At 49.5% G+C, this 26,717-nt stretch overlaps 1 protein-coding gene across 2 annotated transcripts in view; it reads right to left on the reverse strand.

Moving 5' to 3' along the window:
- Positions 1-26,717, reverse strand: part of THAP4 (THAP domain containing 4) — a 387,734-nt gene that overhangs the window by 194,880 nt on the left and 166,137 nt on the right. The window lies entirely within an intron of this gene.

A 26,717-nucleotide genomic window follows, 5' to 3' on the forward strand; every position in this document is an offset into this window, starting at 1 on the left:
TTCTGGAGCCCACCTGTGTCAGGGCTGATTGTAGGCCGGGGTGCTTTTTAAAGCACAGAGGTGTTAGCGGGCATCTTGTGGAAAAGTGGGTGCTATAAAGGTCCATTCTCTCTAGCACTCACCCACCACATGCTAGGTGTAACTGGCACACACTAGTACACAGTGGACGAAAATGTGTGTGTGAAACGTTATCCCGAGGGGGTACTAAAACGGAAGTCAATGGACTTGAAGTTACTGAGCAAAACATCACAGGTCGCCATGTCATGCGGCGCATATCAATGCTTTAAATGGGCCGGTACTGAGTACCGGCACTTCCGAATTTTTTTACCATCTGTACCGGCACTTTTCTGTAGCCAGGGAGAGTACCGGTACCCTGATCCATGGCACAGCAGGCTCAGGTTAGGTTTCTCATCCAGTGCAGGTCAGAGGCCGCTCTGCTTCCGAGGAGCTAGTAATTATCTCGGCTAAAGCAGCCTTTTGCAGATTTGCTGGCGAAGATTCCAGCAGCGCCCATTTGAATGTCCCCAAACTGCAGGCGGGTGAGAGGGCTTGTGTCGCGCTGTGATTAACAGGACAGGGTCTCTAGACAGACCCTGCACTGTCAATCAGGTGCGCAGCGACCATTCGGGTGAAAGTGCCATCATGACTTTTATTTTGTGTAATGCGTTAATCTTTTTTTGACAGAAACACATTTCTCATGTGTTTTAATGTGTGTTGCAACTGGTACAGAAGTAATTATGTGTGATCATATTTTGTCCTTAGCCCCGCCCACTTGCCACACCTCTATTTTAATGAGTACCTGCACTTTATTTTTCCCCCATTTAAAGCATATCACTGTACCTAACAATGTCACTAGGCGCACAACATCAATGTACGTAACTCACTTAGTGCACAACATTACTGTAGGTTACTGAGCGCCACGTCACCTCGGTGCACTACATCACTGGACGCCATCAGGGCACTCGACGTTCAATGTCACTGGAGGTCAAGTCACTGCGCAAAACATCTGTACGTCAGGTCACTCAGAGTACAAAATCACATCTCAGACCAAGCCATAGAGGACACAGTGATGCTAATGTTGTGCACCACTATGCACCTATAAGGCCAGCAGTCAGTTATCACAAATATACATTCAGAGACCAGAGTGCCGACTTCGAGGAAAGCAGGGGTCCGTCCTACAGGCAACGACTGGGGTGCATTGATAGATCGGAGTCGAGACTCATATCAGGTGTGTTTTAAGTCACGACTGGGATGCATTTGATAAACTGTATCTGGACCTCAGCACTGGAACGACCAGAAATTCTACAGGGAAAGATTGGGGTGCATTGCCAGCGCTGTGTGAGGATCCTATTACGGAAACAGCAAAGGCTGCGGATCTCAGTCCTAAAATTCCAGGGGGTTGCGTGGCTGTGGAAGTCTGTCATGGAATAACGGGAAACGCTGAAGCTCGCGTTTACACGCCTCAAAGATGTCTGAGGTGAGGTGGAGCCTGTTTAGTTAGAAGAAGTGCATGTGTCTGATCTGGAATGGAAGGGGTTTGGAGGTCAAGAGTGAGATGACTCAATAGAGCGGAGTGTTGCACGAGTCTTATGACACGTGCACTCACAGAGGATTACACTGCAGCGCCTTCGATGTGCCCTGGTGTTATGGCAAACTCACAGAAGCTTACACTGCCCCCGCACTCTCTTTATTCAAAGGCCCCTCTCCCACACTGTCCCGTGCTCCCGGCCCCCTCTTTCTTCCTGCGCACCCCTGTAGTGCACCCCCGCAGCAGAGGGGATACTGCGAGTGTAAGGGGACTGGGTGGGCTCCACCTCTGGCCGGCGGGAGGAGAACCACGGAAAAGGATCTCTGGCCGGCCCTGGAGTCAGGTTACAAAAGCTTCAAACAGCCCTTCCAAAGCTTCCTCTAGTGGCTGCAGGAGAACAGTGCGATTCCGAGCCCCGCCCCTCTCTGAGTAAACGTGTCACGCGACATTAAGAAGCTGCGTGGTGGTAACTGGGCTCATTGTGAATTATTTTCCATAATGGCCAAGTTCACATGGTTCCATACTGTACCTGGCCAGAGAGCCACGGATGTACCATACCACCTACAGAGCGCAACCTTTCATTTCACTGGCACGTTGGCAACGGGCAGTGATGTTACATGGCAGCAGCCGGCTCACTTGCAAATACAGACTTTGCTTGCGAAAGGGGAAAACGCTTAAAGCACAATTGCACCCACTTGGTAAACGTAAGGGAAGGTTTCCACCGGATCCACAATGGTGAATTGCAGGTCGTGGCCTGGGGAAAAAAAACACAAGCACGGAATCAAAACCAGTGGTGCACGCGCACCACAGAGGAGCGGGGGCGAGGGAGCGCGGCAGCAAAGCGAACGCACGCTAATTATAAACACATGTTTATAATTAACACTAGATGCCGCTGCTGCACGTAACAGACACCAATAGGCCATGGGCGGTTACATTTCTAAAGGAAGCTGGGACATGCACCCGCCTTTCACCAATTGCGTGCTGTCTTTTTTAAAAAGACGCACGCAAAAGCCAATTGCAGCAGACGAAAACAAAAGCACATGTACGAGCGTGTGGTCAGCTTTCAGGAGCCCCTACATGAAGTCTCGCTGCGCGAGCAATGCTGCGCACTGCAACGCTAAGCGCAAGACCTAAAAAGGGTTCGTGTGTTCCAAGACCCAGCTTTTCTGGGAAGAATGAACTGTATGGAGGGTTACCTGAAAGGGCCTGCAATTTGCTAAACCTCCTGGCAGATGGTATTGCCACAAGGAAGACAGATTTGATAGTTACGATCCGTAGAGGGCAGCTGCACATTGGCTCAAAAGGGAAACACACGAGGAAGGTGAGAACTAAATTCAAGTCTCACTGGGGCATAATGAAGGACGTGGGTAGAAAACATTTGCTGCAAATGTTTAAGGAATCTAGCAATAACAGTGTAGGAGAGTAGGGTCTGCTATCCTATGGTCACCCCAAATTTTTGCTTTTTGCTTCACTGGTTTTTGACATACTGAGGCTGTGGGCCTGCTAATCAGACACCCAGCCTGCTGTTCTCTCTACTAAATTGACACTATGCACTTTAGGTGCATAACCAATTGGAACTGGATCACCCTGTGAGCCCCTGTACCAGTGTACACTAGGTACCCAGGGCATTGGTGTATCTAAGGCCTACCAGGGGCTGAAGCATGTATTGTGCCACCCCTGGCCTGGCCTAACAATTTGACACAACTGGCTGATCACTCAGCTGGGGTAAGTTGGTGTATCCACCTCTTACTTAGGTGTAGTTTACCTATACCTAACCTTAAATGGGACACATGTTAACCTATAAGTCACTCCTATGGCAGGCCTTAACAATCCTGAAGGCAGAGTGCTTGGTTTCATGTGAGATGGTGCTCTGGCATGAGCTGAGCCTGTCTGCAGTAGTCGGAACAACTTCCTTCTACCGTTTCCAGATATCGTCATACCATATACTCTTAAGTGCATTATGAACTTCGCAGTTAAATGCTATCTTTGGTTTGGCTTTATCAAAACATGTCGAGTAATGTGTCATACGAATTGGAATACTAACCCCTCCCCAATTCTGGCGACGGGGTTAGCATTCCACCCTTCTAGAGGGACACGACATGTACAGATCCTGAAACCCGGGTAAAATCAGACATAGCCTCAGCTCCACAAAATGGACGCTGCCACCACCGACACAAGTCTGCCCTCCTGCTGCTGGGAGTCCTTCTAGCTTGGGAGACGTGGACAACGGGTTTCCTGCCAGGGGAGGTGCGAGCACCACCCCAGACAGGATTTTGTGTATTGGTCAGGTAGGGCTTGAATAGAATCAGACATGCCTGAGGCTCACAAGAAGCCTCGGTGCATATGCCAGTTCACACCGGTCCTGGGGCACACCAGCCCCAGACCTGGGGCGAGCTGGACAAAGGATTGGGGGTGTAACCACCCCCCTTCCTGGTCCCACCCTTAGGGAGGGACCTAGCAGGTAGTCCGGCCCCTAGAATCCGCTTAAAGGTAGGAGCTGTGTCCTAAGACTTCAGACATCCTGGAATCAACTTGAAACTAAGAAGAAGACGGGAACTTCGACGTTTTGCTGCACAGAAGACTGAAGGAAATCTCCCCAATGGTCAGGGAGTGACCATCTTGCTAACGCAAGCACCATCCAGCAAATCGACGTCTGCTTTGCCGCCGCCTCCTGCCGGAGCCCGAGCCCAGAGACCGACAAGAACTGGACCTCCAGACCTCTCACCGCCCGATCAACAGTCCCTGCAAAGAAGAAACCCGTGGAGGCACAGAGACACGTGGAGCCAGCCATCTTGGAAGATACTCGACAAGCTGCAAGCGCGACAAGTTGTGCTTTGGGTCCTGAGAAGCCCAACATCCGAGCAGCATCTGCACCAAAGGTGAGCCCTCCAGCATCTCCACGATCTGTGTGGGGCCCCTCTGCACTTTGCGACTCGACGCGCCTACCCGGTCCCTGGCCCGTTGGCTAGTGGCCATCTTGGCGAACCTTTTTGAAAACTACGACGCTGGTCTGGTTGCTCCAGACTGGCCCCTGCTTCCCTCCAAAGGAGCAGCCCCTCTGACCTTGCTGGTCAGAGCTACACGCTTTCTTCGATTCCTGCGACTCCTGCTTTTGCCAAGGCTTGTTTGCTTCTTCTGAGTCGCCGACAGCGAGAGCCTGCGTGGGACAGCTCGTGAACCGACTCCTGGACGTCGTCGGCCTTCAGGGACCACGTGGCTGCAGAGACAAGCTACACCTCTTCACCTGTTTGCACCCAACATCACCTGGTACCTACCTGGTGCCACGCCGGTCACTGGCTAATGACTGTGAACACTGTCCCCTCTGCTTACAGGTCTTCTACACTGCCGATCCACCCTTGGATCCACCGCATCTCTTCTGGACCGACCGCCTGCAGCATCTTTGTCGTCAGGCTCCATTGAACAGATAGACGAAACCCGACGCACTTCGAGCCCTATGCACCCGCTTCCTGTGGATGAGGTAAAGCTGGCACTCCGGTGCACAAGTGTAGAGTAACATCTCTAGTGTCTCGGTTTGAAGTCTTGATTTCGTAGTCCAACCAGAAGACCCTTCTAGCAGTAACTTTTGAACTTTTACGCACCCATTGAAAACCTATGGGCGCCCGCGTGTAACTTTCCTCACTGCACACGCGACCCGTGGACCTCCTGGTCACTAACTAAAGTTAGCTCCTTGTAGGCCCAGCGATTCTAGAGGCCCTAGGCCTTTTCCCTTTCCTGTTCGTGGTACTTATACCACTATTTTAGTATATGGTTTGAGCGGCCACCAGGGCCTATCCATATAAAGTGCAACTTCTGTATATTGTGATACTTGTTTAACGATTTGTGCTCCTGTGCTCATAAAGCGTCTAAGGGATACTTCGAGTAATAAATACATATATATTTTGAATATATATCTGTGTGGTGTCCTTTCATTGGTATAAAAGGGGGTTACATATGGTAAAACAGCTTGCTTTACATGCCTAAACGAGTTTAGCCTCAAAGACTGCTTAGCCTACGCTACCACTAGGGCAGCTGGTCCGAAAAGATTGACTTACAACCACACCATAAGGGTTGCTTGGCACGGTACAAGGTGGTCACTTTAATTAGTGAACATCATATACCAGGCCAACTTCTCACAAACAGGTAACTTAAACACGGAAGGGGGAAATGACTGACAGATACCCTTTCACTGTGCCCAAAGCCTTGCATGGCAAAGGGGTAGAGCGAAAAGGAGAACCTCAGACAAGGGTGTAGACAGAGGATCAACTGATTAAGAAATACACCATGCCACAAACGTGTCCCAATCGGCAGGTGTAAATGGTTTTGGTTAAAGAACGCCTAGCTGCCAGAATAACATCACTTACTTCAGGAGGGAGATCAAAAACCCTAAACTGTCGCCGCTCGATCTCCAAGCATTGTAGGAGAGTAGACAGGTTCGGGTAACGTCCCCTGCCCTGTTGTTCGGAAGGAAGATTTTCCATGGGCAACCCTGACTAGAGGACATGCTCTTGAGTCACAGGTCTCTATGGAACTGGCAGACACCCACAATCCCCTAAATAATGTTGACAACACAGGTACAAGCCTCAATGCCAGAGTCAGGAAGGCTGTTGTAGTCCAGGTGTTGACTGGAGGTGTGCAAGTACAGAGTTGTAATTATCTCCGATATGTGTAACACATTAGCCAGGGGTGTAAAATGTGTCTATGGGTTGGGGGATGACTTCTTTAATATGCACTCAGGAATGAAGACATAAGAGAATCAGAAATGCTTTTTGTAATATATTTAGAACTATTGAGAGGGTTACAGGACACTATAGCGCAGATTCTTAGTAGGAAAGGTATCATTTTTGTGGTTTTGGTTTAGGCAATGGGGAGGCTTGCAGACATTTAGAGCGTGTCTAAAATCTACATTTTTCCCAATGGTAGTTTGGGGTTGGGGGCTGGGCACTTCAAGATCTAATTTTGTCTTGTTATTGTACTAGTTCCCTCTGTGACGAGGTGACAAGACCATTGCACATGCTTGTCATTTGGGGGTACAGGAGAAAAATTATTGGTCAAAGTCAAATTTTGCTTATTTCACAACAATTAATACAGCTAAATATCTGTATATACAATGTTTCTACTCCGCATCAATAACATCAAGACACCAAATAAAATTTTATATACATTTAAAAACAAATATAGATATAGCAAATATTCAGTGAGTGACCGATTTACACAAACGGATTGCTACCATATAGCGACTAACCCCTAACTTCCTCAGCTAAGGAGTCAAACACTGGCCTCTACATTTCGTATATAAGTAACAGAAGAATGGAAAATGTACTTCAGACTATCTGATTTGAACAAAACCTGCAGTACCTAAACAAACTGCTTTTAGTACCCCCTGCTACCAGTGACGTATTCAACTAGCTAGTGGTAATGTAACAATATAAAATGGCAAGAATAGCTTCTTGGCATACTGTGCCTCCATAAAATCCAGGCACATATCACACAGGTTTGCCCTGAAGGACAACATGATCCTCAGTCAGTATACACAGATGTAGTGAGGTGATACTATCTTTCTTCCACCAGCTCAACACATCAGCTTTAACAAGTTCGGCAGTACTGGGCTTAATTCTCCCTGGTTTGTTCCTTATACAATCTGCGCCGCAAACTTGCAATTGAGTTTGAATCTTCCTTTCCACCCCAGTTCGCTACTCCCTAGAATGTAAAGGACACTGCATAATGCTTCTCAGCAAACTACCTAAATATAATTTCATAGGTGGGCCTAATACAATAATGGTTCTAAGTATAACCTAACATAACCTCACTGGGGAGTACTCTTAGTTCACAAGTGATGGGAATGGCCACAATATTTTGGCGGAAACCAAATATTTTAAAACGTTTTCACTCGTAATTAACTGTTGTATTTTACAGAACTCCCAAATCTCACTTTCAAAACAGGATGCTGTTAATGCTTGGGATTTACAGTCTGCACTTGCTGTAAATTTAGCCCTACCTTCAAAGTTTTTTCTTTCTTTAGCAAAACCACTAATGTCCCTAGATCTCTGTCCAATGATAATATTTATATTACACACTTGGCTATCCCATTTCCTTTTGCCACAAAATCTGACACCGACACAGTTAAATTTAGAAACACTCTTCAGTTCTTCATAATTCAGTCAGTTTACTGCGACGTTTCTTGTGGGCATTAAAAGCCATACATTTTGTTTTTGCTTTATTGGTCACTAATCCTTGCGTATTCCATCAAGTTTGAAAACATACTAACAGATTTTACATTCCAGTTAGTGTAGAAGAAACTGGTAATGTATCATCTGCACACAAAATAATTTTGAATCTTATGGCTTTCAAGTAAATGTGCATCACTGATCCAGTCCTTAAGCCAGCATATCATATCATTAATACATCAAAGAAATAATGTTGATAACCCTGCCTGACTCCCTGCTTCACAGGGAATGCTATAGTCAATTATCCTTTAAGACCACAATGAACTGTGCCAAAATATTTTCTGTGCAGCCATTTCACAATGTAAGCAAATCGACAGGAGCACCAAGACTTACCAAAGCAGACCATAACCGATCACAGGCATACTGTCAAAACGAGATTTAAAATCCACGAAAAACATTTACTTTAGCACTAGAAACTTTTGATTAGAAGGTACAGGCTAAAAACGTGATTTCATGTAATAATACCCCCCATCTGGAAACCCACTTGGCAATGGTGAGAAAACCTTATTGGATGTAATCTATTCCGCAATACAATTTAGAAACATATGCTCAAATATTTGACAGATTCTCTATTAGTGTAATTGGTGTATAATTCAATGGGTCCTTTTGACAATCTTTTTTGTAAATTGCGCCGTCCCTGTGGTACTGTTTCCAGGCGTTCAATGTTGTACACTAACATCATGACATATGAAGCCCAAATTGACTGTTATGGTTTGAATACATCTGATGGAATCTTGTTCACTTTTGGGCTTTTCCATTCTTTTGTATGGTAATGGCTCTCTTGACTTCATTTACTGTACAAAGTTCAAAACTTACACTACAACTCATATTATAACTTAAGTTGGGAATGATAGTTACAACATCCGCATCCAATGCAAAAGAGGAATTTATAAAGTGATGAAAAATTTGCAAACCCTTTGTCTTTTTCAACACCTTTCTGGGGGGCACAGGTTTCTCTTGGCCGATGTGTAAATATATTTCCGAAAGCCCCACAATTGTTTCTGTTGCAAGCTTTTCAATATTTAACTCCACAGATCAATAGCCAAGTCATTATTTTAGTTTTTAGGTTGAGCATGCACTGCTCTAGGAAAACGACCTCTTGGAATCACTCTAGACTTTTCACACGCTTGTGCGGGTGGTTTTTTCCTGCATTATTTCAATTGATCTTTGCGTGTGTCTTTCTAAAAAGACAGCACGCAATTGGGCAAAGGCGGCTGCATGTCCCACCTTTCCCAGTAAATGTATCTGCCAACGGCCTACGGCTTGCGGTTACAGGCAGGAGCGTCATCTCTTCGGGGTCATGTCACCATCTGTTTATAATTAGCGCGTTCGCCGCGCTGCCGTGCCCACTCGCCCCCTCTTCTCTCTCGCGCCATTTTTTTTTTAACCAACCCTCCCTTCACAAGCCACATGCACACGCATAGCCCTGCCAATGCTCTGTTTGCAATGAGAAACTTGTGCATTCGCTGTCATGCTAGGCCCATTGCTGTTGACTTGTAGAAGGAGGAAGGCAGCCGAATCGTGTTTTGACGGTGGCGCCAAGGCAGAGGTAGCGAGGCCTCTGCTTACACACACGGCTCCTGATTTTCTCTACGGTGCTCACTTTCTGATTTGGAACTGGCATTATATAATGCTATCTTAACTTTAAGGCAAGCGCCCTATTAATCTTATGTTTGACCTCACAACCGCAGTTTCGAACCCCAGCGCGTCTGCTCAGCCATTCATTCTACTAGAAGCTGACAGACTAATTAACATTCATTTGGTTAGCAATAAACATCTGTCACTGCACCAAGATGCAGCATACTCCAGCCCCGTCTTCACTTGCATACTGGGATAACTCACTTTCGCCTCCTTTCAATTTGGCTCCTGATTTTCTATACTGTGCTCACTTTCCGATTTGGTACTGATTTGGTACTGGCATTATATAATAGGAGCCAGCAGCGGCGGTGCACAGGCTGCCATCTGTTTTGGGTCAGGTTTCATTTCCAGACCTTGCCACTTTCATTAGAAGGCGCATCCCTCCACCCCACCTCCACAAGAGTGCGCTTTCATTTTCTCTAGAACTCAAAGGAAAAGAAACTAAATCAATTACGGTGTCATCTTACTTTTCAGCGGAATCATCAGCACTGTCTAATGAGCGGGCCTTGGCCAACAAGCCTACCCTGGAAGGCAACAAGCCGCTGCTACAGTAGTTAAAGCTCCTTAAAGACCACTCATGTCTTGGGGAGGAAGGGAACAATCCCTGTGGGGTTTCTGTAAATAGCTACATTGTGATGCTTAACCATTTGTTGACCGGATGATCATGCTTCTGGTTAACAAAACAGAAGAGCGTCAGCAATCAGTACTTTACCCTAACTGCTGTGGAGAAAAACCAAACATCTACAGCAGATAGGCACAGCGTATCTCTACAGAGTGCATCTATTCGCTCCCCTACCTCAGAAATCTACAAGCACTTCTCCTTTCCTCCCTTTTTATTTTTCGCATTATGTAGCGCGAATGAAGGTATCAAAGCACTTTACATAAGTACTAGTTCAATTACAGAAATCTGCCCGGTGGGTGATAATGTGCTGCATGGCTAAACACTTATATGGTCCCAAAGACGAGACTTATTGGCTATGCCAATGCTTGTTTAGGAGATCTTTCTGCTTTCTCCACACACACATAATTTAATTTATTGAATTACCTTTTAAAGCTTTTAAAAGTATCTTCTCTCTTCAGCACTTTGCATCATACCAATTATGAGAGGCTTGCTGTGTTTTATTATTCTTAATTGTGCAGGTTTTGATGGGGGGAAAAAACCACTCTAGTCTACATGCATTCAAATTAATGTGGAGTAATCAGTATCCGTAGTAAAAAATATTAAGAATAACTCAAGGAAAAATAGAATAGAGGAATATAATTAGAGAAGATGATTTTTAAGTATCACCTTCTCCCACTTGACACATTACCTATTTAAAATCTGAAACACTGCATTAAGGATATCTGATTATCCTGTTGCCCCACAACATTTACCCTTATGCTTTGATTGCCTTGCATTCTAGGACTGACATGCATATAATGAATTAATGCCAGTTACATCCGTTCACAAATATATAATCAATCACACTGTGGTACCTTCCAGAGTCGAAGATGAATTTAGGGGGCAATGTCCGATGGCGTTCTACCATTCCCAGCCCTTAAGGCATGCAAAACAGAAAGCAAAGAAGCTGTTGAGTTACCACTGAGGGGCATTTAATAGGAGGTAATTGACTGTGTATAATAACTAAATATTCAACCTCTTCCTCTGTAAGGACCAGTCTATTGTGGGTTCAAAGTGTTTTCATAGGGCCCATAAGCCCCAGAACTGGGCCCTAGTGCTATCAATTCTGCCTTGGTGAAGACGCTTTGATGTTAGGGCTAAGGACACAAGCAGGTCATGAATGGACGGCTCAGTTATGTGATTTGGGTACTGCATTCTTTGCGAAATGTAGTAAAGTAGTTTAAGAAAGCTTTCCTGAATAATGGTGCTACAAGAACGAGGAATATGCTACTTACCAGTATGCATCTGTTCTTGGCATGTAGAGCTGCAGATCTATACACTTTTGCATAGATCGCCATCTGGTGTTGGGCCCGGATGTTTGCAGTTTGTTTTTCTTCTTGGACAGTCTTTGGAAGTCACGAGTTCGGTGACTCCTCCTTCGGTCCGTACTGCGCATGGGCTTCGGCTCCATCCTCAGATTGTTTTTCACCAGCAGGGAAAAGATGGAGCGTAGTGATAATAGTAAGAAACCCATGTGTGTTGTATCTAAATAAGATAGACTGGAACGGATACAGGTAGCCGGGGAGGCGGGTGGGCGTGTATAGATCTGCAGCTCTACATGCCAAGAACAGATGCATACTGGTAAGTAGCATATTCCGTTCGAGGCATATGAGCTGCAGATTATACACTTTTGCATAGATTATATAGCAGTACCCAGCCCTAGCGGCGACCACCGGTATCCGTTGCAGTGGTTTGAAATAGTGTCTTTAGTACAGCCTGGCCCACACTAGCTTGTTGTTTGGAGTGCACGTCTACACAGTAATGTTTTGTGAAGGTGTGCGGTGTTGACCATGTGGCTGCTTTGCAGATGTCATCTAAGGGTATGTTCCCTAGAAACGCCATAGAAGCCCCTCTTTTTCTTGTAGAGTGGGCTTTAGGTGGAACAGATAATGTTCTTTTTGCTTTGTGATAGCAAATTTGTATGCACTTTACAATCCACCTAGCTATCCCTGATTTAGAGATGGGGTTGCCTTTATGCGGTGGAGAGAAGGAGACAAACAATTGTTTACTCTTTCTGAAAGGTTGCGTTCTTTGTATGTAGTACAGTAAAGCCCTTTTAACATCAAGTGTATGTAGAGCCCTTTCCGCAACAGATTGAGGTTGCGAGAAAAAAAACGGTAATTCCACCGATTGATTAAGATGGAAGGGGGAAATGACCTTGGGCAGAAATTTTGGATTTGTGCGAAGTATCACCTTGCTGTGATGTATCTGTAAAAAGGGTTCTTGTATAGTGAACGCTTGTATCTCACTAACCCTTCTAAGGGAAGTGATAGCTACAAGGAAAGCTGTTTTCCAAGTGAGGAACTGTAGCTCACATTTATGCATTGGTTCGAAAGGCGGACCCATTAGCCTTGTAAGAACTACGTTTAGATTCCATACAGGGGAAGGTGGCGCCCTGGGTGGAATTACTCGTTTCAGGCCTTCCATAAAGGCTTTAATAGCAGGCACTCTGAACAGTGATAAATGCTGTCTGTTTTGTAGGTAAGCAGCAATTGCTGCTAGGTGTAGACGTATGGATGAATATGCCAGGTTACACCTTTGAAGATGGAGCAGATAGCATATGATGTGCTGTATGGATGCATCTAAAGGGTTGATTGTATTGTTACGGCAGTAAACAACATATCTTTTCCACTTTGCGGCATAGCATGCTCGAGTGGTAGGACGTCTGGCTTCCTTGATAATGTTCATGCAATCAGGGGGAAGATTAAGGTATCCAAATTCTAAGATTTCAGGAGCCAGATCGCAAGGTTGAGCTGGGCTGGGTCCGGGTGCCGGATTTTTCCATGGTTCTGGGTTAGGAGGCATGGGGACGGGTGCAGTTTTTGATGTGGTACGACCGATAGCTGTAGTAGTGTGGTGTACCACGGCTGCCTGGCCCATGTTGGGGCTACCAGAATGAGTGTGAGGGAGTGCTGTTGTAGCTTCCTTACCACTAATGGAATTAGCAGGAGAGGTGGAAAGGCGTATGCAAATTTGCCTGACCAGTTCATCCATATCGCATTGCCTTTGGACAATGGGTGTGGGTATCTGGCGGCGAAGCTTGGGCATTTTTTGTTTTCGTGGGTGGCGAAGAGGTCTATCTGAGGATGCCCCCACTTGTGGAAGAATGGGCGAAGAACTTGTGGATGCAGTTCCCATTCGTGCATTTGCTGCGTTTGTCTGCTGAGCAGATCTGCCATGGTGTTTTGTATGCCTGGGACGTGTTGTGCCAGGAGAAAGATTTTTTGTGGAATTGCCCATCTCCATATGCTCTGCGCTAAGCGGGAGAGCTGGGGAGAGTGTGTCCCCCCCTGTTTTTGAATAGAATACATTGCAGTCATATTGTCTGTGCGAATGAGGACTGCTTTGGCTGAAATTTGTTTCTGAAAGGATTTCAGGGCTAGAAAGATCGCCAATAGCTCCAGATGGCTGGTGTGGAGTAATTTTTGCTGTGGCGTCCATAGACCTTGCACTGTGAGGTGTAGAAGGTGCGCTCCCCAGCCGGAGAGCGATGCGTCCGTTGTTAGAATCACCTGAGGAACCGGGTCCAGGAACGGCCGCCCTTTGGAAAGGTTTGTGGTGTTCCACCACTGCAGAGAGTGATGGGTGCGGCCATCCACCAACACCAGATCCGTCAGCTGTCCCTGGGCCTGGTTCCACTGTCGTGCTAGGCACTCTTGGAGTGGACGCATGTGGAGTCTTGCATGGGGCACTATGAAGATGCAAGATGCCATCATCCCTATTAGCTTCATAAACACTCTTGCTGGGAGAGAGTGCTGAAGAATGAATGTTCGGCGCAAGGCTTGTATGCTTGCGATTCTGGCTGAATTGGGATAGGCTATAGCTTTGGAGGTGTCTATAGTGGCCCCGAGATATTGCTTTGTGTGAGATGGTATGAGGTGGGACTTTTGATGGTTGACCGTGAAGCCTAGCTGGTGGAGCAGTTGGATGGTGCTGTTTGTATGTTGCACACATTAGTCGTAGGACGCGGCTTTTATCAGCCAGTCGTCCAAGTAAGGGAAGACGTGAATGTGTTGTCTTCTGAGGTGAGCTGCTACTACCGCTAGGCATTTGGTAAACACCCGTGGTGCGGTTGTGACCCCGAAGGGGAGAACCCTGAATTGGTAATGCTGACCGTCCACCACAAACCTGAGGTACTTCTTGTGAGAAGGGTGTATTGGAATATGAAAGTATGCGTCTTTCAAGTCCAGTGTAGTGAGAAAGTCTCCCTGACAGAGGAGTGGGAGAACTTGTTGGAGGGTGACCATGTGGAAATGGTCCGAATGTATGTATGCATTTAGACGCCGGAGGTCTAGAATGGGCCGTAGGGTCTCGTCTCTCTTTGGGATTAGAAAATACAGAGAGTAGACCCCTAGATTTTGCTGATTGACGGGGACCTGCTCTATAGCTTGTTTTTGGAGGAGGGAGATTACCTCCTGTTTGAGCAGTATGGTGTGTTCTTGTGACATTGTACGGTGCCTGGGTGGAATATTGGGTGGGGTAGATGTTAGTTCGAGACAGTAGCCTGACTGAACAATTTGTGTCACCCATTTGTCTGATGTTATGGTCTCCCAGGTGTGAAGAAAATGCAGTAGCCTGCCCCCGACTGGAGTGGAATGGTCTGGGGGAAGCGGGGGAAAGTCATTGGGCGGGTGGTGTGGCAGAACGGGTGTTGTTGGTTTTGCCCCTGCCTTTATTATTGTTTCCTCTATAACCACCTCTCTGGTAGCTCTTTGAGAAGGTATTCTGAGGAGGGGACTTGTAGGAAGTAGAGGTGTTATCGGTAGAGTAACCTCTGCCTGTGCCCCGAAAGGAGGAACGACGAAATGAACGTCTAGGGGTATGGGATTGTAATGCCCCCATAGACTTTGCTGTATCCGTGTCCTTTTTCATTTTCTCCAATGCTTCGTCCACCTTTGGACCAAATAGGTGTTGGTGGTCAAAGGGGTGATTTAATATAGATGCCTGGACTTCTGGCTTAAACCCCGAGATTCTGAGCCAGGCAGGACGACGAAGCAAAACACTAGTGTTTATAGCTCTAGAAGCTGTGTCTGCTGTGTCGAGGGCACATTTAATTGAGGTGTTGGTGATGAGCTTTCCCTCCTGTATTAGCTCATGAGCATGTGTTTATGTTTGTCTGGGAGGTGTTGCATGATAGCCTCCAGCTCATCGTAATGCGCTCTATCATAACGTGTAAGCAGTGCTTGTGTGTTGGCGATGCGCCACATATTTGCGGCTTGCGAGGCAGTGCGTTTACCAGACGCATCTAAGAGCTTTGACTCCTTATCTGGTGGTGGAGCCTCCCCTGAGGATTGAGAGGTAGACCGCTTCCTAGCTGTGGATACTACCAATGAGTCTAAGGGAGCAGGTCCTTTAATATATGCAGGATCTGTGGGGGCTGCTTTATATTTCTTCTCTATCCTGGGGTTCAATACCCTAGCTCTGACTGGGTCCTTGAACACCTCTGCAGCATGTTTGGTTACTCCTTTTAGCATGGGCAATATTGCTGTGGCCTTATCTTGTATGTCAAAAGTGTCCAGTAGGAAATCGTCCTCAACTGGCTCGCTGTGTAATTCTACCCCATGGTAGTGTGCCGCCCGCTGTATTAAGTGGTGGAACCCCAGGGAGTCCTCCGGAGGAGATGGCCTGGATGGATAAATGTCATCCTGAGGCATATCAGGTACATCGGGGTTGTGGTAATCCTCCCATGGGTCTGGTGTACCTGGAGGTGTGGGGTCTATTGGGGCGTCTGCCGGATCATAATCTGGATCTCCATAATCAGGGTCTGGAGATGGGGTTGGAGAGCGGTGAGGCAAAGGTGGCGGAGAAACGGGAGGTGGAGGAGGTGGAGAAGGTGAAGGAGGTGGAGGAGGTGGTGGGGAGGGTACTCTGAAGGGGGATGTGGCAGAGTCCTTACGGTTTGGCAGGGGAGGAGGATCTGGCTTGTTTAAATGTCTCTTTTTGGAAGACAAAGTTAAATGACCAGTCTTTGGATCCTTTGTTAAAGTTTTTTTGATAAGGATCAGGCGTAAATAGTTCTCCTAGCACCGAATCGTCTGTCGGTGCCGACGTTTTCGGAGCCGAGGGCTTCGATGGTTTCTCCATGCCATGCTTTTTCGGGGTCTCCGATTTCTTCGGTGCCGACAAAGCCATGGTGCGTCGAGCTCTTCGATCCCGGATGGTCTTTTTCGATCGAAAAGACTTGCAGGCGGGGCAGTCTCGGGCCTCGTGTTCGGGAGAGAGGCAGAGGTTACACACCTGATGCAGGTCGGTGTGGGGAAATTTAGACCCACATTTTGGGCACTTTTTGAAGGGAGTCCTTTCCATCGGCCGAGACCGGAGTCGAGGGAGGCCCGAAGGCCGGTGCCGATGTCTGGAATCGAGAAGTGCCGCCGAGAGAGACGAAGAAGATGATTTTTGTCTTAAGAATCTCGATGGACGAGGATTTTCCGTCGAAGGTCGAACTGGAAAGGTTCGAAGCCGGAGCATGAAGTATCACATCCGAGCCCGATGGCGGAAAAAAACAATCTGAAGATGGAGCCGAAGCCCATGCGCAGTACGGACCGAAGGAGGAGTCACCGAACTCGTGACTTTCAAAGACTGTCCAAGAAGAAAAACAAACTGCAAACATCCGGGCCCAACACCCGATGGCGATCTATGCAAAAGTGTATAATCTGCAGCTCATATGCCTCGAACACTATGTTTCCCTTGACTAAACAAGCCTCGGTTTGGTTGTGTGCATGGTGTACATTCTGACTAGACTATCAAAGCAATCTTTGACACATCGCAACTGATAACGTCGACGCAGACTAGGCCACGTTTAGGGAACTCACTTTCGATGCACCCGGATCATAATTGGTCTGGAAGCTTGTATTCAACCCATGAACACCTAGTAAACCTGCTTTTCTAGTGTTTACTGTTAGACCTGGCACCATTGGTGTGGGTCTCCCTTCCATTTTTTTGCTGTTGCCTCATGTGTTTTTGCAGGTTATAGATGCTTTGGGCACTGTGCCACTGCTGTTCAGTGCCACAGTGCAAGTGCTCCCTATGGTAAATTGATGTACAAGTTACTTACCTTCGGTAACAATGTATCTGGTAGAGACGATTCTAGCCGCAGATTCCTTAATGTAGAATTATCCCCAGGCATGAGACTGGACCCTAAAAACTCTTGCTCAGCATCTCTGCGTACCGGGGGGCGGTACCACGCGACTCCGCCCCAACGTCCTCCGCGGGTGCGACGTCAGCAAGGTCACATAAGCACCACCCCGGCGCGCTGACGTCAGTTTGCCTCGGAGAACTTTTCCGCGGCACAACGCGGAGCCATCACAACAAAACTGAGGATAGCATGGGAACAGTGTGCGAAAAAACCAGAGAAACAACAGAGAGAAACAAAAGGTGAGAAACATCACCAGGTTGCACCAAGGTACCAGAAGGCGACAACAGCAGGCCAGAGCAGGAAAATAACAGAGCACCACTCTGAGGAACAACTGTGCAAGCCAAGGCGAAAACACCAGGTGGTAGTCAAGCACCATAAGGCCAGAGCAGCGAAGCCATAGCAAGAAAAGCGCAAAGCACCACTCCATGGAACCACCGTGCAAGCCAAGGCAAGAGCCCTCCTGGAGGCACAAGCATGTGAAAGCCCTGTGACAGAAAGAGAGAGAGAGAGCCTGCACCCACAACCACAAGGGGAAGGGCCACAAGCCCAGAACAGAGGAGTAACAGCAATCCATCCCCAGACTACATTGCCAAGGATGGCCATACCTCCTGAAAGGAGTAGGAGGTCAAAGGGCAGGCAATCCAGCTGCAGACTACAGTGCCAGGCAAGCTCGTCTGCGCTCGTCCGCGCCTCGGACGTGCCCGTGGCACCCCCCCTGGCCTTGGATCCTCCGCTAGCTGCCGCCCCTCTTACACCACTAACCCGTGAGTCTCTCTTCCATCTCCGAGACTTTGCGCAAGAGGGTAACCTGTCATTTCTCGATACCGCCTACCCCCTACATGACTTCACCAGCCAGGGTCTACTCACTTGTGGCCTACTTAATGTCAGGTCACTACCTAAACACGCCAATGAAATTCAATTGCTCATTGACACCTATCACCTTGACGTACTGTTCCTCACCGAGACATGGACCACTGCCGACTGCAATATCGACCTCGATCTGGCGTGCCCTCAAGATTATAAAATACTACATCTCCCCAGGCCAAAGGGCCGTGGTGGAGGAGTGGGCGCCATTTTCCGAGCATCCTGGTCGGTTGGCACCCTAGACATAGACCCAGTTGCCGGGACGGAACTCCTTGGCCTCTCTATAAAATGTCATCTTGGAGTCACCGTCACGGCCATTATCTGCTATCGCCCTCCGGGTGCCTTCAATACCCAACAGCAACACTCGCTGCTCACCACTTTTACCAACATGGCCACTTCCCACCACAAATTGATCATTTTAGGAGATTTTAACCTCTGGCCCAATGGAAGCCTGGACAGTGCACTAAACAACCTATTACTATCCTGTGATGGTGTAGGACTCTCACAATTGGTTAACAAACCCACCCACACAGCTGGGCACCAATTGGATTTAATCTTTGCCTCCCCTCAGCTAGTATATCTGTGCGACATCCTGCCCATGTGCTGGACCGACCATGCACTTATTAAATTTCACATTTTCTGTGATAGAGCTAAAAGGCCTCCACACAGTACAACCTCCGACTTTCTGTATAGGGATTGGAAAGCCCTTGACAAACTCAGAGCGGCTGGCACTGTATTTAATGTGGATAACAGTTTCACCCCCACTGACTCGGTTGAAAACAATTTTAAAGCCTTCTGTTCAATAATTTCTTCTACCTCAGACTCCCTCGCCCCCCAGAAAAAATGTAAGGATAAGAGCAGAGCTCCAGCTCCTTGGTTTAACGACTCTCTGAAAACTCTCAAACTAGCCTGCAGACAATCAGAGAGAAAATGGAGACAAGGCTACTCCGACACTAATAAAGCACTAGTATATAAAGCTGCAATTGCCCAGAGTAAAGCTAACCACTTCTGTACCACTATCACCAACGCTAACAACAGCTCAAAAAGTATCTTTCAGATTCTCAAAAACCTCACCCACCCTGAATGTGCCACAAAAACCACTCTTCCCACACAAGCCCTCTGTGATAACCTTGCGTCATTTTTCAAAAACAAAATTGAAACCATTATCCACAACCTGAACTCCTCCCCTCCATCTTGCGACCCTAACATAGCAAGGGCCTGTACCAGTGACCAGATCCTCGTACACTCAGGTCAGCCCCCCAAGGAAAAGCTATGGGAGTTCCCCCCCATTTCTGAAACTGAATTTGAAAGGCTGACGCTCGGGATCACCTCAGGCTCCCCTCTTGACCCGTTGCCCCCAAAAATCTGGAAGAGTTTTGGCTCTGACCTTTTTGTTACTCTCCGTAAGATCTGCAACCATTCCTTACATTGCGGATCAGTGCCATCTACTTGGAAGCAGGCTCTAATCTCCCCGCTATTAAAAAAAACGTCCTTGAACCCCGAGTGTTTATCCAATTATCGGCCTATCTCTCTCTTGCCATTCCCGGCAAAGATTGCCGAACGTTGGGTTAGCGCCTGTCTCTCCGCCCATCTGGAGCAAAATCAAATCTTGGACGATTTCCAATTTGGTTTTCGCCCTGCCCACGGGACTGAAACAGCTGTCCTGACAGCCATGGAGGACCTCCGTATGCGGGCAGACAGGGGCCAGGCAGTAGCCTTGATCCTACTGGACCTGTCTGCCGCATTTGATACGGTTAACCATAGGATACTGTTGGAGAGACTCTGTGAGGCTGGGGTGGAAGGCACAGCCTTGCTATGGTTCCACTCCTATCTACGGGACAGGAGGCAGGCTGTGTCCCTCCCCCCTTTTCAATCCACCTTCTCCCATGTCCCCCACGGGGTCCCTCAGGGCTCCTCCATCAGCCCCATCCTTTTTAACGTGTACCTAAAACCCCTGATCACGTTAATAAAGGCCCATGGACTCAAAACAATTAATTATGCGGACGACACCCAGCTCATCTTCTCCTGGGAGGGAGAAGACTCTACCCCCCTTGCAGCCTTTCATGACTGCCTAAGGGAGACGGCTGGGTGGTTGCACAAGAACTCCTTGCAGTTCAACTCTTCTAAAACGGAGGTGCTGTATTGCGCGGGAAGTCGAATACCTCGCCAGTTCCCCTGCGATTTCTGGCCTCCGGAAACACCAGATAAACCTCTGCCAGTCACGTCAGTCCGCAACCTTGGGGCCACACTGAATAATAAACTGAGCACAGAAACACAAGTTGCAAAAACTGTGGGAACCTGCTCAGCTCTCCTGCGCTCCCTGCGCAAAATTATGCCACTCCTCCCAGTACAAGCCCGAGAGCAGATAGTCAGGTGCACCATTCTCAGCCGCCTGGACTACTGCAACGCGCTGCTACTCGAGTCCCCAGTTGCTCTACTGGACCGACTCCAAAGAGTTCAGTCGGCCGCAGCCAAGTTAGTTCTTGGTTGGACCAGAAGATCCTCAGCCACAGCGGCCTTAGCCGAGCTACATTGGCTCCCACTCAGGCAACGAGTGGCGTTCAAGACTCTTTGCCTCGTCTTTAAAGCGCTCCACGGAGTTGGACCCAAACCTCTGCAGGCCATGTTTACTTGGTATACCCCCACCAGAACCCTACGCTCTGCCTCTGCCTGCCTGGTAACTGTTCCCAGATACAACAAGGTCAGGACGGGGGGCAGATCTTTCCGAGTCGCAGCGGCTAAGCTGTGGAACAGTATGCCTCTCGAAATCCGTCAAATCCCACAACTCCTCCCCTTTCGGAAACATATCAAAACCTGGTTATTCCCTTAAAATACCTAACCCTTAGTTGCTCTCTTCCGCCAGTTCCCCTTAGTCTAGAGTATTTGCTAAGCGCCAGGAAACCTGCAAGGTGTCAGCCGCGCTATACAAATGTTTTAAATAAATTAAATAAATAAATAGTGCCAAGGAGGGCCATAACCTCTGAAAGGAGTAGGAAGTCAAAGGACAGGTAAAAGAACCCCTAACGAAGAACACCGGCAGGGGATCAGAAACTCTAACAACAGAGGGAAAGAGCAAAAGTAAGCCCTCACGCGGGAGAGAAACCAGCTAGAGGGATGCCTGACCGGAAGAAAACAAAGAGGACACCCACAGAAGACAAGTCACCCAGAGGGAGGCGACTGCAGAAACCCAAGCAGAGGGTCCTCGCAGAACGGGGAGGAAGGGTGGGTCGTGAAGGAATCTGCGGCTAGAATCGCCTCTACCATATACATCGTTACCAAAGGTAAGTAACTTGTACATCTGATAGAGACTACTAGCCGCAGATTCCTTAACGTAGAATAGATACCCTAGCCATACCCAGAAGGGAAGAGGGCCGGCGAGAGAGCCTCCCCACCAGGAGAGACACAGGGCCCCAGCAGGGGACATGTCATAGGGACCAGAAGGGAAAGGCCAGGAAATCCTAAGCCCAACCAAGGGAGAACTGCCCAACACCCCGTAGGGGCAGACAGCGCCCGAAAAGCCTCAAGGAACACAAGGACCACCTCAACCCCTAGGGAGAAAAGGTAGAACCGGAGGCAGGTCCCACCTGAAGAAACACATACACAGTGACAGAAAGAGCTGGACACACCCCAGCTTCAAAAAAGCGGACAAGGCAGGGACGGCTGCACCGCCAAAAGTGCAGACGGAAGAAGAAAGGCACAAGAGAATACAGCAAAGGCCACAACGGTGTAGTAGACCAAGAGGCCTGCACTGTCACTCACAGCCTGCAGCAGACAACACCACGGAACGGTGCACCCAGGTCAAGCTAGACGCCAGCCGAAGGCAGAGGCCAGGAAGGACCAAGTAGGGCCAGGACACGCCCCAAGGGAGGGGCCGGCACACACTGACCCACGAATGAAGAGGAACCAGGCAGAAAGAAAAAAAGACGGGGGACGGACCAAGCAGTCCACCAGAACACAAACACCAGGGAAGCCAGTCCCCCCCTGGAACACCAGACAGAGGACCAAGGCGGACAGAAGTGCAAAGCTGTGACAACGCAATGCCGCAGACAGCAGGCCAGACTAGGCCAGCGACACAGAGATCCAGGAGAAGGACGGACCGGAGCGCAACGCAAGCCACTTAACAACCATCAGCAAGAAGATCGCACCTGTGACATACCGTGACGCCACGGAGAGCAGAAGCCCGAAGGTCGACCACACCTCCCCAGCACATGAGAAAGCTATATAATAGCTACTATTACCCCACATTGGGCATGTTACGTCCCAGAACATGGGAACCCTCTTAGGAAAAAGTTTCCGCAGCAGAGGACAAACCGAAAACCCGCGGAGAAAACCGCAGACGGCTTGCCAATCAGCCAATAAAGAATACCCAGAAGGCCTAATCCCAGGGCCTACACGGCTTAGCAACAGCCAAAACCAAAAGTCAAAAAAGGGCCGGACCAGCAGCCAACAGCACCAACGTCCAAACAAAAGGACCGGAATGCACATTAACCACACAGAACACACAACCGGGGCCACTCGCTACAAGGCCCCAGGAAAACAACGGAAGAACACCTCCCAAAACAGAGACCGACTCACAGGTCACTGAGGGGGAGGAGGAGGAGGACGAAGCCCCGCAAGAAACCTCTGAATGGCAGAATCCGCAGGGGCGTGGAACAAAAGAGTGCCATCAAAGGGAAGGTCCATCAGCCGTTCCGTAACGTTCTCCGGGAACACACTATCCCATAGCCAGGCATGTCGACGAAGGGCCACTGACCAAGCACCTCCGAAATGTCCAGAGCTGAGCGAAGAATAAATGCCGCCAGCTCCCAGCCATCCAACACATGGTGCCTCAGATCAACACAGGCACCCTCCTGAGAAGCGGCCAACATAAAGGACTCCGCCGAATCCCAAAAGCAAGAAGTGGCCCTAGCCAATACAAAGAGTGTTAAGGGCCCGCAAAGTCGCACAGGTGGAGGCGAAGATATTGCGCCCCCAGGATTCCAACCAGCAGGCCTCCCGTGATGGGGCAGACAACACCGATGGCAGGGAGGGAAAGGCAGTCTGTTAAAGAGGGCCCCTGCTAGAGGGGTGGAGGGAAAGACAGGATCATGCGGCGCAGGATGGTGTCGGTGCAGAAGTTGCTGGGGCACCGGGTCCTCCATGGCGGGCCGCCCCCAAAAGAGAGGTGTGGAGCAAAGCCTCGAAGGGAAGAAGCAGATCCCGACCACCAGAACCCTGTTGAAGGACCTCCAGAAGATGATCCGTGGGGAAGTGGGCAACTGGATCGCCCATGCGCAAGATTCCCGCAGCCGTGGAAACAGCCCAAACGAAGGCAGCACTCGCCTCCGTAGGGCCCCGCGGTGGGGAAAGCAGCTCCTTTGTGGGCGACAGCCGCAAACTAAGGCGGCCGTCCACCAGTCCAACCGTAGGAAGGAAAGGCCAAGCCCGGAAAGGGGGAAGGGGGACCTGAGGTGCCTCCGGCGAAGACTGCAGGCGCTGCGACGACGAAGAGCAGTCTTTAGAAGACTCCGGAGGAGATGAAACCAACAATCGCCAAACCTCTGAACAAGTGGGGGCGTCCGAAGACGAATCAACGACTCAATGCAGGCCCAGCGCCGTAGAGTCCGCGACCGGCGCCAGGTCAACGTCGACCGGCACCGAAGGAGACGCCGGAACGACCTCTGCCACAACGCGTGGCGCAGGAGACCGAGGCTGGGTCGGAGCTGGGGCGGCCAAGGAACTGTGCCGAAAAGGCGTCAACTCGACCTCCGACGAGGCAGCCGCCTGCGTGGAGGGACGAGGGGGCCCGGGGACACGCCCCGACCCCTAGCCGGAACCTGCGGTGCAGCCAGGGCCAGCAGCCGCCGGCACCTGAGCGGCGTCACCTCGGTCTCGGACACGGCCGTCGCCTGCCCAGAGGACCGAGGGGGACTCGAGGACACGCCACAAGCCTCGGCAACCTCCCACGACACCACAGGGACCCCCGCGTGGGTTTACGGCAAGGCAGAGTAGCCGTGGTCTGAAGAAGGGAACCCCGAAGGGCTGCACCCCGACGGCACCACATCCTCCGAACCTTGATCCAAACCTGTCGGCGCCGGAGCTGCCGGCAACGCCGCAGAAGTCCCCGCACGCGGCAAGGGATCCGCAGACGTCCCAGGAAGAGCCAAAGAGGCCTGCAAGGCCGCCGCATAGGCCTCCATCTGGGCTCTGGTCGCCCCCGCGCCGGGGAACGGCGGATAGGGAGGCGACACGCGGGGCCGCACCATGCGCAGAGAACACACACTCCAAAACAGGCAGGGGACCGGGCCTCGGGGACAAACTGCGACACTTACCAACAGGTGAGCGACACCCTTGCGGCCTGGGAGAGGGATGATGTTGGAGACGGAGGCGGCGGTTCTTGAAGCCATCCGTGGGGGACGGACGCGGCGACAATGCGTGCCGAAAGGAGTTTCATCCGGCGCTCCCGCCAGGACTTCGGCTTCATTTGCTAACACGGCTCACAGTCTGCGGAGTCGTGGTGCTCCCCCAAACACCACATGCAGATGGGGTGAGGATCCGTCGCAGACATCTGGCGCGCGCGAGACGAGCAAGTCTTGAAGCCCGAAGGCATTTGCACACTGTTCCCAAGAAAAACGCTTAAAAGCGGAAAAAGAAGGCATGAAACAGGTCAGGAACACAATCCGGATCCGCGTTGCACGCGGAAAAGAAGAAAACTGACGTCAGCGCACCGCGGTGGGGCTTATGTGACCTCGCTGACATTACGCCTGTGGAGTACGTCGGGCGGAGTCGCGTGGTACCGCTCTACGGCGCATGGAGATGCTGGGCAAGAAAGTTTTCCGGGTCCAGTCTCACGCCTGGGGAGAATTCTACGTTAAGGATTCTGTCAGATGTATGGATTAGTGACTTCATGATTGGCTTGATTGGTTTACTTGTCAGACCCTAGTACAGTGCACTGCGTGTGCCCGGGGCTTGTAACCAATGCTGCAGGTGGGCTTGTAGCACTGATTGTGCCACCCACCGGAGCAGCTTGTAAAGTGTTTCTCAGGTCTGCCATTGCAGAGCCTGTGTGCAGTCTGGTACTGCCATGCTGACTGGGCAAGTACACCCACTTGCCAGTCCCTAAACCTTCCCTTTTATACATTTTAGTCACCCTAAGGTAGGCCCAAGGGCAGGGTGCATTGTAGGTAAAAGGTAGGACATGCCCTGATGTGTGTGGTATGTCCGGATAGTGAACTACAGCCATTTTTGTTTTTCACTATTGCAAGGATAACTGTTCTCCGTAGGCCAGAATGGGCAGTTTGATTATTACATTTTATAATCCTAACTGACTCAGGGAACATGGTAGAAATTCAAGTTTAGTATGCCTGAATTCAGAATGATAAAATACATCTTTCAGTGAAGTTGGTTTTAACATTCTGTGTTTGAAAATACCACTTTTAGAAAGTAGGTATTTTCCTTGTGTAACCATCCAAACCTGCCTCTGCTAGGCTGTGTATTCCTTGTCTGGAGTTTGAGTGACAGGGGCTGGGGGATTCCAGGAGACAGGGTGAGTCAGCACAAGGCTGAATAGAGAGATCTGAATCTAGATGGGTGGGAGGAGTTTCACCTGGGACATGAACAGGGCTGGGCCTTCCCACCACAATGCTGGCTCCACCTCCTGTGGTGTGTCGGATGTCCCTGCCCTGCACTGTGAAAGGAAAGCAGGAGACATGTCAACAAAGTGCTCCAGGACTAACCAAAACTGGTTTGAACTAGGCAAAGGCCTCTCTGCCTTCAGAGAACAAAGAGAAAAGTAGTATAAATATTGGGACCCAGACCCAAGAACTTTAGATCGCTTCTGGGAATCAAGACAGACTTTTGCTGAGGAGAAGAACCAGGAAGCTGAAGGAGGAGACTACCCCTGTGCTGTGTGTTTGGGGATGGCCTGCAGTGGTTGCTTCATTACCAAAGAGAGGAGAAAAGGACTGAGTGTGCTTTCTATCAACTTGAGGAATAATCTCCAAGGGCTTGAACTAGAGCTTGCCTCCTGCCTGAAGTCTCAGGGATACAAGACTTCACCAACCAGATTCCCCCTGAATTCCCTTGCAGGGAATTGAAGTGCCTGCTGTTGTGCTGGGCCTTCTGAGGGACTGCGTGTCGCTGGGAGCTGGAAGCGCGACGCAACAACGAGAAGCGTGTTGCCGCCGCAGCCGCTGTCATCGCATCGCCAAGGAAGCGAGCCGCTGCTGCCATCCGCTGCCATCATCGCATCGCCGAAACGCGGAGCATCGCCGGAGAAGCGGGACGCTGCCACAGAGGTCATCGTCGCATCACCGGAGAAGCGCGTCGCAGGGCCTGTTGCGGCTCCAAAGATCATCGAGTCGCCGCACGGCCGTCGGGCGTACACACATCACACCAACGTTGTCTCATCGCAACCAAGGCGCCATTTTGTCGCATCGCACCGGAGAAGAGTATCGCATCGAGGTGCCAGCGTGTCGCATCGCATCGGAGAGAAGTAAGGAACCGACGCATCCACTCCCCTGCGTGTAAGGAACAAACGCATCACCTTCACTGCGACCCTTTTGTTTTCTTTGCGTTACGCATCTAAGGTACATTGAGAGTACAGTGTTTACAACTTGAGAGAACTGAGCTATTTTATAACATTTGAAATAATATTTTTGAGTACAGTATTGTGGATTTTTGTTGCTG

This window comes from Triturus cristatus, chromosome 11 (genome assembly GCF_964204655.1).
Source record: "Triturus cristatus chromosome 11, aTriCri1.1, whole genome shotgun sequence".
In the NCBI taxonomy this organism is placed as follows: Eukaryota; Metazoa; Chordata; class Amphibia; order Caudata; family Salamandridae; genus Triturus; species Triturus cristatus.